General features: G+C 39.5%; 1 protein-coding gene across 4 annotated transcripts in view; it reads right to left on the minus strand.

Moving 5' to 3' along the window:
• ZRANB3 (zinc finger RANBP2-type containing 3) overlaps positions 1-8400 on the minus strand; it is a 205103-nt gene extending 196703 nt beyond the window's left edge. For 2 of the 4 annotated variants that reach the window (XR_002328783.2, XM_021009480.2), the window contains exon 1: positions 8106-8397. The gene's annotated coding sequence lies outside the window, so the exon portion shown is untranslated. Of the gene's footprint in view, positions 1-8105 lie in introns of all 4 variants that reach the window. The other 2 variants (XM_078146830.1, XM_021009481.2) reach the window with 2 other exon arrangements.
• Positions 8401-11957: the final 3557 nt, after the last annotated feature.

Genomic DNA, 11957 nt, shown 5'->3' on the forward strand with positions numbered 1-11957 from the left:
AGAATAAAAATTAAATTAAATATAAGAGGTCTGATGCCTTTTCTACTAGCACTATTTTTCAAAGAGCCTAGCATGCTGATTCCTAGAATTACTTCTAGGGTTCAACAACAGAACTTTGCTTTCAGAGTGTTTAGTTATAAGCTAAATGCCACTGGGTATAACTATGAAAAAAATCCCAAAGATTAATTCTAATTGGTTTGGGCTTTTTCCCTTTTTGTATGGACGAAACTTTAAAAGCCAGGTCCCTGATCTACACATTTTATTTTCTAATAAACCTGAGAAGACTGTCAAGATTTCATTAAGTATTTTACCTTCAAAATAAAATTTTGACATTTTTCAGTATTCTTGGGTAGTACCAAGTAAAGCTTAGCTACAGCACTGACTTATACCTGCTGGCCTCTACTCTGAACTTCCTTCCCTCCTCTTGTCAAATGATTTTGGCATACTTTATAGATCACATAAGGCTATTTCACAGGGAAGGGTATAATATAAGCTACAATGTAAAACTAAGTTAAAGTTAGTTTTCATTCACAAGTGCTCAACTTTCTTCTACCATGGAAGAAGCAGGGAGGCAGAGGCACAGATAGCATTCTCTAACAAAGCATTCCTAAAATGAGGAAATGTGAAATGAGCATAAAATATTTTGGTCTGTGTATTCATTTTGAACTTCTGCTTGGTACCCCACCTAGATCAGATAACTAAACTGAAAGTTTATACAAATCAGTGGTTAAGATTCATTACCCTATCATGTCCTATAGACATCCTATGAGCAGATAATAATCTCTTATTTCTATAGCACCTTACACAATAATTTACAATAGGCTATGTTCACAATAACCTTATGACAATTATTTTTAATTACCTGAATTTTATAGCTAAAGAAACTAACAGAGAAAGTGACTTTTTCAAAGCCACAGTAGTTAGTGTTAGGACTTCTTATTTCCCAAGCGTTATTCTACTATACAAAAAATGCCTTTTTGTGTTATATTTATTTCTAAAATTGACACTTTTTTGCTTAGCAACTGGTTGGATATTAACTGGAAGGCTTAAATAGTAAGTGAAAATGTGAAACCTCATCTCTGACATCAATTAGTATTTCCTATTAAGAACAGAATAAGAAGAGTCATTTTGCTTTCAGAGTGAAAAAAAGAATAGTGTCAATGAGTAGGCATAGCTATTTAATTTGGGAGTTGAGTAGGGAAGCAAATCTGTATTCCTAATATTAGAGCATAACCTTTTAGTGTAAACATTCTCTACTGATAACATTCTACCCAGGTAAAATAAAACAATTATCAAAAATGCTAAGTACAAGCTTATTTGTTCCTCACTTCTGGAGTATTTATTTCTTTTATGCTCATCTGAATCATGGAAATGTTCTGGACTGAGCTACTGCTTTTCACTTATTAAGTCACAAACTGTTATCTATGGTTTTTTTTTATTCTTTTCAAAAATTAATTTATTTCTAGTTTTCAACATTCTGGGTTTTTTATTCTTTAAATTTTGAGCAAAAGAAAAATGGAAGATATCTAAAGTTAGCAACCATTTAAGTATTTTTCCCCCTAGTAAGAATAATTATTAGTAGAAAATCCTCTATTTTCATTCAGCTGGCATGCATTCTCCCATCTTGCAAACAATTAATCATTGATACCATTAAAGGATATAAGCAACCTTTGGCACTCCACAGAAGTAGTGAAGTCCTAGAAGGAAGCCCAACTAGATGATTTATAAACAAAGATGCTGAAACCCAAACAACCTGAGTGACCTGTCCAAGCCAAAATGTTAGGATGCTGACAAAAGCAGGATTGGAATCCAGGTCTTTCAATGTGCAGTTCAATATTCTAAAGTGGTATAACAAGGAATAATCAAAGAATGGTCAGAGGCCAGCTCTCAAGCACAGTGATCCATAATAACTTCTCACAGTTTTGAGATACAACTATTTATTTTCCGACTATTCCCACTCTTCTGAAAAAGTTAAGAAAGATGATGGCTCAAATTGCAGGGGCTAAAGATATGACAATCATGCATCAAAATGCTGAGCTCATAACATCTAATATATATATACTTTAAGGTTAAACTATACTAAATGTTCACTTTCAGCCTGAAGAACATTAAAGTAGCATGGTCCCAGAAGCACTAATTCAGAGAATATTCAGAATTTATACAGACATTTGAGAAAATTCCTTAAGGAGTTAAGTCACCACTAAAAGCTATGCACAGAATCAAGATGCAGGCCTTGGCACAGAAAATCAAAGAGCCTATTAACAGTTGATTTATTTTGGTCCCCACTGAGGCCAGATGAAGGAAAACCTATATAAAGTACATAGGTTAAAATCTGGATTACATATAGACAAATTCATAATCACTAAAAAGAAACTTTCCATTAGCCTACAGTAATTCAACCTTTTATTCTAGCCAAACAACTGGATACTTAACAATCACTGTTTTCATTGCTGAGATTGTTGCAGGTGGGGAACCTGACAGTCCCAACTGCAATTTGACACTGAAAGCATTCCAGAACTGTGGCAAGTGATATGACTCCTTTTCTGTCAGGCTTCTAGTAACTCCAACTACATCAGAGTAATTTTATCACAACGGATAGCTATAAAGACCATATCATCCCTCAGAGAGTTGGCATCACTCATGAGTTATTTGTAATAGCTCTTGACAATTACAAGGTATGGAATGAGACTAATTCCACATACTACACACAAAAATCAATATATCTACAAATGAACACCATTATTTAGGACAGATCACTAAAAGACAAGATATTTTCTGCTTTATTTCAAATGTCTTAATTACTGACACATTTATATTTCTTAAATTTTTGTCTGGAAGAAAGTTGGCTAATCAAGTGGTTTTTGTTTTTTATTCAAGAACAAAACACAGTGTTGCAAATTTTCTGACAGTAACAATAAATTCAGTATGATTAAAAAAATAACATAAGAGAATATGTCATCCAATTTGGATTGTTGACTGCAGGGAACCAAATATCAATAAATCAATTAACATTTATTGAGTACCTGCTATGTTCAAGGTGCAGTACTGGTTAAAGAAAAGAGACATGGTTCTTGCCATCAAGGTATTTAAAAGCTCATTAAAGAAAGAGAACATATATGTATATATGTATACATATACATATTTAAATGCAAAGTCACTTATAAGTGCTAATTGCAGAAAAAGCTAATCATTGTACCAAAAGAGAAGTTGTCACAACTGTTTCTTAGTACAAGATCCTTAAGTTTAATGTTGTGGCTTTTTTGGTTAACTCCATTTCATAAAGCCCTGTAACCTTATCTGAAAAGAATACCAAATTAAATATGGCCAGCCCTGTTCTTGATAAAAGTACAGTGGTTCTTAGTGAATTTTAGTTTTTTTAAAGATTACTTCCAGAAGTTTAGCGATCAAATCCATGATTTTTTTTTAACCATGCAAGGACATGCTTATCCAAACCTGGTGACTTGAACTCAATGAGGGCAGCTGAGAACTGGCTCTTTTCCTCCTCACTTACCCTGGCTTACGGTCCCTTTGGTTAACCATTTTTGTTCAAATGGATCCCCAATTCAACCATATTAACCACTATTCCCTAGTAAAAATCCCATCCTATTCATGCATTTTATTGTTTCTATATAGACTGTAATTATTCCTTTCTCCATGCATTTGAACATATTTTTCCTAATCTTTGGAGTATTCCTCCTCCTCCACTCTTTCATGAATTCCTAAGTACTATATGCTATGATTGTTTTTTTCTCAATTCCTTTGGATTTATGGTCTGCACTATAGTCTAATAATGGTATTAATATTCTTTAGTATTTATATAATACTTTAAGGTTTGCAAGGTGCTTTACATATATTATCTCATTTGAGCTTCACAATAATTCTGTGAGGAAGGTGCTAGTCATGGACTATGGTACATAGATAGATTTTCTTTTTTCATAGGCAGAGTTTCATTGTCTTTTATTATGTAATGACTGAAAATGGACTATAAACTTCTAGAGGGCAGGGACTATTTCTTATGCTTGTGTGTCTCTCCTGGTAGTAGTAATCATCATGATAATGATAATAATAACACTAATAGTAGCTAGCATTTGTGTAGTGCTTTAAGGTTTGCAAAACTTATACGTTATCTCATTTTCTCATTTCTGCACAGTACCTAGTACCCAGGGCATCCAGAAAATACTTGGTAGTACTTTTTGATTTCTAACCATCTACTATGGATACCTACACTCTACAATATAGAAATATAAGTAGTTGTAAAACACCTATTCAGTTCATATTCTATAAATCCAGTCCTAATTTTTCTCCCAAGCTTCAGTCTTGCACCATCACCTGCCCTTTGGACATTTTCAGCTCAATATCTCATATACACCTCAAACTTGACACATTTAAAACAATTCATTATTTCTTGCTCCTAGCTGTATTCCCAGATTCTAGACTTAAGAACCAAAATTCTGCTGTGCACTTGCTGTCTCATCATGGAATTTCCCTCAGCACCTAGGACCTCACGGCCCTGAAAAAGTCAATACTCTGCTGCTTTTTCAACACAGACAATCCCTCATTAAGGCCCACCCCTTTTTCCCACTGGTGAGTTTCTCTTAGGAATTCCATTTTGTGGAAAGACCCAGGCTGGTCTACATTCCCCTCTCAGCAACGTTCCTGGCTTTTAGTATTAAAAATCAAGATCCTAGACAGGTAGTGTATCACCACCACCTCCTTTTCAGTGCTGTCTTCTTCCACTAGAATGTAAGCTCTTTTTTTTTTTTAGGCAATTGGGGTTAAGTGACTTGCCCAGGGTCACACAGCTAGTAAGTGTCAAGTGTTTGGTCTGATGCCGGATTTGAACTCAGGTCCTCCTAACTTCAGGCCAGTGCTCTATCCACTGCACCACCTAGCTGCCCCAGAATGTAAGCTCTTTAAGAGTAAGGAATGTTTTTGTATTTGTATTCTTGGAACTTAGCAGAGTGACATATAGTAAGTGTTTAATAAATGCTTGTTTCCTTCCTTCTTTCCTTTTCCCTTCCTCCCAACCCATTACTCTTCTAAACTTTCTTTTTTCTAATGAAGACACCATCATTTTATCACACATTAACAAACCTGGAGTCATCTGTCTCAAATAGCCCTCACCACCATCTCCATTGAATCAGCTACTGCACCATAGTTCAGGCTGTCATCACCTCTTGCCCAGATGACTGCAATTCTTTCCCAGCCTCATCTCTCTCCCCTAATCCACCCTCTACACAGTAATTTTATCAAAGTGCAAGTCTGATCATCATTCTACTCCTCAAAAAACTCTCATGATTCCTTATTACTTCTAGAATCAAATACAAAGTCTTTGATTTGGCTTCTAAAGTCCTCCTTAAATTGGCTCAACTTATCTTTTGAGTATTATTAGATATTATTCTCCTGCATGAACTCTTTGGCTAGCCACACTGACCTTCTTGCTGTTCCTCACACAATTCTCCATCTTCCATTTCTATGCCTAGCATGCCTGAAACACACTCCCTCCTTATCTCTACCTCTTGCAATTCCTAGTTTCCTTCAAATCTCAACACCAAAGGCATGTAAATACATAAGTATCCAAAAGAAATGCAAGATCCTTGAAGGCAAAGATTGTTTCCTTTTTGTATCACTGTGCCTAAAACGTTATTAATAAATGCTTACTAGATTGAAACAAGAACTGAAAAGACTGTAGAAATCAAGCAGTTCCACTCTCTTGTTCTTCAGATTAACTCTAGAACATACTGATGTGTATAGCATTCCACATTTAAAAAAATTAAAGATGGTAATAATGAGTATGAGAAGAATATTGAGAATAAGTACCCTGTCAAGGCTTTTCTCTATTAACTAAGATCTGTGGAAAAGTTATTGTCTCAAAGTTATATAGCAGTAAGTAAAGAATAATACATTTTATTTATCCTTCCATCAAAAGGATGGTACGAGGCTGTTTCCCAAAGTATTATCAAATTGATGTAGCTATATTGACACTAATTTGAGATGTAAAAACCTCCTGACAATCCCATGCTCTGTCATTATTTCAAGAACCCTGGATTGGCTGAAGAAATATGCATATTCTTCTTCCTCTCCTGTTGACTGATCCTTAAGGCAAAAAGCTTACAGACTACACCTGTAAACTGAAGGTATTAAACATCTTAGGTCCATTCCAATTCTAAAATTTTTTAATTCAATGAACACTCGATGACCTAGTACACTGAGTACTCAACATTTCTCTGCCTTGATGAACTAATAGGAAAAAATTTAAACAGATTTACATCACACCAGGTAAGTATGGGCTGATATAAAGTTCGACATGAGTTACTATATAAGCACCACTGAGATATCTGAATGCAACAGTCCATATGGAAGTTACAATACTACATGAATAAGAGTTGTTATTTTCAATTCAGAAGCCTACAATCTAGGGCAAATATGAAATGTGAAGTACAAAAAGGAACAGTTGATGAAGGAAATAAAATTAAACAGGCATGAAAGTGAAGGTACATGGTAGAGATGTTTGGGATGAGGTACCACAAAGTGAAAAACAGGTGAAATGAGTACAGAAAATAGTGAAGACAAAAAAAAACCCCAACATGATGAAAGTCTCAGAAATGAATAGGATGTGAAAAAAAGGGAAGATTCCAGTGTTAGTCTTCTCTCCCCAGTTACATCATAAGATGAAGGGCAGAAAAGATGTCTGATACTTAAAAACAGTTATTAAAGTACAGTGAGTCAGGGCTTCCTCTTCTAGGCTGTCTCAAGGAGACAGCAATTCCTTAGCCAATGCTGAAGAAGTCCTAAGGGTCACATAGCTGAGTCAAACCACCATCAGGCCCTATCTTACCATGGCAAAGACTTCTATCCTATCCTCAAAATGCATACTGTATTTCTGTGATTTTTTCCACCAAACACACCTCTGAAGTTCATATTAACTTAATTTTACCCATATAAAAATTTTAGGGGAGGAAGAATTCACAGGATCATTGATTTAGAACTGAGAGAAATCTTAGCATTCATCAGGTTCAACACATTCACTTTCTACTTATGACAACTAGCTTAACCAAGGTTGGACAGTATTAAGTGGCAGAGATAGCATTTGAACTCCACTACTCTAACTTCAGGTATAGACCTCTTTCCACTGTTACTATGCTGTATCCAAAATCACTTTGTTTTAGCCTTACGTGATATGTCACACTCATGGACAGCTGGCTACATACATTGATCTCAGGCAAAAAATACTTGTGGAACACCTACAATGAGCTTTCTAAAATACTTTTATATACGTTTTAAATACAGAGACAGTTGGATAGAGGGCTAGCTTGAAATCAGGAAGATGCTAAGCCTCTTACTATCTGTGACCTTGACCAAATCACTTAAACTTTGCCTCATTTTTTTTTCCACTGTAAAATGGGAATAATAGTGCCTTCCTTCTAGGGTTGTTGTAGGATCAAATGAAATATTTGTGGAGAACCTTAACAAATGCTTGTTTACATCCTAAATTGAATAAACTGACCACGTACTAGCCTTAATGGTAGTGCTTTCCTTCTTAAATTACCTCCCAATTATCCTGTATCTATCTTGTTTGTAGATAGTTCTTTGCAAACACTATAACGTCTCCCCTATTAGAATGTAAGCTCCTCAACAGCAAGGAACATATTTTTGCCAGGGAGTTTTGTTTTGTTTCTAAATCCCCAGCCTATAGTAACATTTAATAAACGCTTGACTGACTGGCCAGGAGGACAGCAAAAATTATAGTATGTGACAAGTCTAGGGGTGGAAACAAGTGTTATACTGCTTTAAGGTTTGCAAAACGCTTTACAAATATTATCTTATCTTGACAGCAACCTGTGAGATAGGTACTATTATTATCCCCATTTTACAGTTGAGGAAACTGAGGCAGAGATTAAATGACTTGTCCAGGGTCACAGAACTGCCAAATGCCTGGGGCTGGATTTTAACTTTGGTCGTCCTGACTACAAATCCAGCACACTCTCCACTGCGTAACAGGCCATAGGAACACACCGCCCCTCCCCCCCACTTCATTCTCCTCGAAAGCAACGAGACGCTCCTCCCCCATGTCCCCTACTCAGCCTCCAACATCCCCTTCCAACCTGGGCGGCAGCAGAGGCGGACGATACCTGTCCACCACGCCAAACTCACACCCACACCTGGCCGGGGACACACTGAAGCTCAGGCTCCCGCCATGGGTTTAGGAGCGTGGGCCCGCCCCTTGGCGGACGTGACGTCAAAGAGGCGCGGCGAAGGGAAAGGCGGGGGCTGGGGGGGGGGGAAACAACCCCAATCTCGTTTCTGAGAATGTCTTCTGAGACAATTTTCCTTCCTTCTGCCTCACGAATCTGGGGGTTGAGAAAGGCTGGAAAGGAAAAGTCCGCGGTACACCCTAACCACACCTGAGAAAACGCAGGGTGGGGGAGGGTTACTGGCTTCCCGCCCCCATGCCTTCTCCCTTCCCATTGGCCAAAGTCGGCTTGCAGTTCCCATGATGCTCAGCCGAAAGTAAAGGAAGAATAGTGTGCAAGAATATTGCAGGCTATGATGGGAACTGTAGTTTCCCGCTAAGAGGTGTGCGGGAAAGGTGGGGAAACCATCGCTCTTAGCTACTGAAGCCAGGTGTTGAAAACTCGGAGGACCGACGTTCCTAATAAGCTGCCTCTTAGAGCTCAAGGACGTTTCCTCATCTCTAACCGTAATAATCACACGAGCGAAAGACCGTCTTTTCAGACTCTAGGGAACGATTTCTCAATCTAGCCCCGCTACAATCCCAAACCTCAGGGAAAAGGTGGCCTCGTTAACAGGAGAAGGAAAAGCCTTATCACCCAGAGCGACCCAGGGATTGGCCAATGACCGCGTCCCTCAAGCGGAGATCCCTGAAGCCGATTGGTTCTTTTTTTTCTCCGGGACTGAAGTAGGGTTGGCACTTAGCTCGACCGCGGCCAGGGAGGGGCGCAGCAGGGTGGGGGGAGAGAGTAGAAAGGGGCGGGTTCGGAGAACTGATTGGTGGAGGTTGGTGTCTTTCCTCAGCTTTCCGACCAGCAATTGGCCAGCTTCCCCCTGGAGGAGGTGGACGGGGACTAGTGCGTGGTGGTGGTGGGCGGGTCTTCTTTAGCAGCGGTAGCCGCTGGAGCCGGTGTCCGGGGCTGGTGATGGGGTTAATTCTCTCCCGTGTGATTCCCAGTCGCGCCCACCCAACCCCGCTGTCTCCTTGCTGCGCCGCGCTCCGACCGCCTCCTCCTCCTCCTCCTCCTCCTCAGTAACTCGGGTAAGAGACATTTCCACAACCACCCCCGCCACCTCCGCCGCCTCCATCCCCCACTTCAGCTCCCCGGTATACCGCTCCTCCCTCCCCCGCCCGCCAACCCGTCGCTCTAACGGAGAAGGTGTTTGGTTGAGGAGGAGAAGATGGGGGGAGGGGGTGTGTCGCGGGTGGGGGGATGGCCTTCCCAGCTGAGCCGGCCAAGGTCCCAGGGACCCGCCTGCGACCCTGGCCCCCGACCGGCGGGGTTCGAAAGACGCGCCCCCCCCCCCGGCCGCCGAACCTTGGGCTGCCTTCAGCCCTCCCCCCTTCCCCCGGCCCTGGGCCATGTGAAGACCGAGTCCCCATAGGCCTAGTGGAGGAAGCACGGGGGGGAGCGCCGTCTGTGGTGCCTGTGTCCCTGCCATGGCGGCGGCGGCTGCAGCTGCTGTAGTTGCTGCTGCGTCCCCGAGGACTGGGAGAGCAGAAACACCAGGCCCGAGAGACGCCGATCTCTCTGTGGGGGGTCCGTGCCTGTGCACCCCAACTCTCGGGGCCTGGGCAGCAGCGGCCTCTCGGGGCAAGGGGAAGCTTTTTGTTTGTTTCGAAAAAAAAATTTTTTTTTACGTTTAGAGCGAATGGTGAGCCCTTGTCACACTACTTTGAAGGGAAAAAATGTTGACTGTTACACACCACACACACACACACACGCACACGGTCACTCACTCCCTTTTTTTAAGGGGGCAGTGGGACTAGTAGCGAAATCTTTTCTGTTCGTCTTTCTGTCCTGAAGAAGCACTAGGGCAGGTTGGGTATATGTAAGAGCAAGTTGAGCGACGCTGTCAGTGTCAAATACCCCTGGCAAGGGCTTTTCTCCTTCTGGTGATAGTGTGTTTGAAGTTTCATTAACAATGGGGTGTTTGAGGTTGGTTTATTCCCCCCCAAAAAAAAATTCTCTCTGGTCCTTTGACTCAAAGGTGGTTTTCTCTCTGAAGCCAGCTGAGTACAACTACATTAACTTGCCTTTTCTGTGATTGGCTTGTTTTCAAGTTTCTAATAAAAGACAGAAAAGGTGCTTCTCAATGTAAGTTTAGAGCTTTTGGTCAATAGCCATTTAAAAAAAATTTAGGAAAATGAACCTTGTAAAAATTGGCAAATATTGTCAAACTAAAAGCTCATATAAAGTTGGATGGAGTGAAAGTGCAGTATAAAAAAATGATTGTATACCCTTTTCGAAATGCAGGGGGAGAGTAGTTTGTATAATTGAATTTTGCCTTCTCATTGTTATAATAGAATTGTTTGTGTGATTGTATTTTTAATTTGTGGTCTATAATAGCAAATGTTAAGCACCTAATGTGCTAAAGGCTTGTTGCATTTTGACTAATTCCTTTAGTCCCCAGACTGGCGATTGGATGAAGTAGCATTTTCCTTTGGCCTATGGTAGCTATCCTTAGCACCACAGAGGTGGTCTTTGGTGGTCTGTTTTAATTCTAGGACCCCTGTCCTAAGCTTACTTGCTACTAGATTTTTAACACCACCAACTCTTTCTGTAGGCACAACTTGGTTAAGAAAAAAGCTGGTAGATACTCAGTATGCATCAGTGGATGGTTTTTTTGATTAGTTAATCTTTCGATACTTTTAACTACCAATTGCCTTAATTGTGTGTGGGGGGAGTTAATAAACATATGCTGGGATCATCCTACACACTAAGTGGGTTTACACCCATCTAGTGTTTATACTAGCAGAAAGTAACTGGTAGTTTTACTTATAGTGTGACCGTTGAAAAGAAAGTACAGTTTGACTCACAACTTTGTCATTTTTAAAAAGAAAAGTTACATAGGAAATAGATCAGATATCATGAATTTATTTTAGAGAAGATTGAAAGTAACTAATTTGATCTTAGAAAATGCCTTTTGGTACTGATGCTTAGTTCCTTCTGACCACTGAATAACAGTATTAAAACCAAAGTCATTCTCATTAAATTAAATTCAGCCTTAAGAATAAAATGATAACCAAATATTTATAACATCAAGGAACACAGCATTGGAAGGGATTATTTAGTCAAACTGCCTCACTTTATAGTTAAGTGATCATAAAAGGTGACATCTCTATAACATTTTAAGAGTTGTTAAACATTTTACAAATATTATCTCACTTGATCCTTACAACAACCCTGTACTGTAGGTGCTATCATCCACATTTTTTAGTTAAGGAAAGTGAGGCTCTGAGGTGACCAGTGTCACACAGTTAAGTTTCTGAGGCAGTACTCAAACCCAGGTCTTCCTAACTCCAAATGCAATAATCTCTCCGCTCCAGCACAAAACTAAAATTTTAGGAAGTGAGTTGGTCAAAATCATACAGGTAATAAGATTCAAACCTGTTTCCTTTGCCTTCAAATACAGTGCTTTACCAGGATGCCACTAATACAGATTGTTTCAGAAGTCTTAGTGCACTTGTAATCTATTAAATCTTAATGTGCAAGGCATTTTCTGAATGACTTTGAGGCTTGCAAAGATCATAGGTCACTTCTGCTCTTCAAGAGCTTTTTTTCTAAGAGCCATTTATAGGTGGAATAACAATAATAGAAGACATAGTGGGCTATGATAACTTCACTACAGTAATATTTCTAATTCCTGTTTAGGTTAAAGATTGTATCTATTGATTTCAGCAGTCATACTGTAACAATTTTATATTCTTGTCCAGTACATCA

Source organism: Phascolarctos cinereus, unplaced genomic scaffold, assembly GCF_003287225.1.
Source record: "Phascolarctos cinereus isolate Bilbo 61053 unplaced genomic scaffold, phaCin_HiC Scaffold_726;HRSCAF=1367, whole genome shotgun sequence".
Classification (NCBI taxonomy): domain Eukaryota; kingdom Metazoa; phylum Chordata; class Mammalia; order Diprotodontia; family Phascolarctidae; genus Phascolarctos; species Phascolarctos cinereus.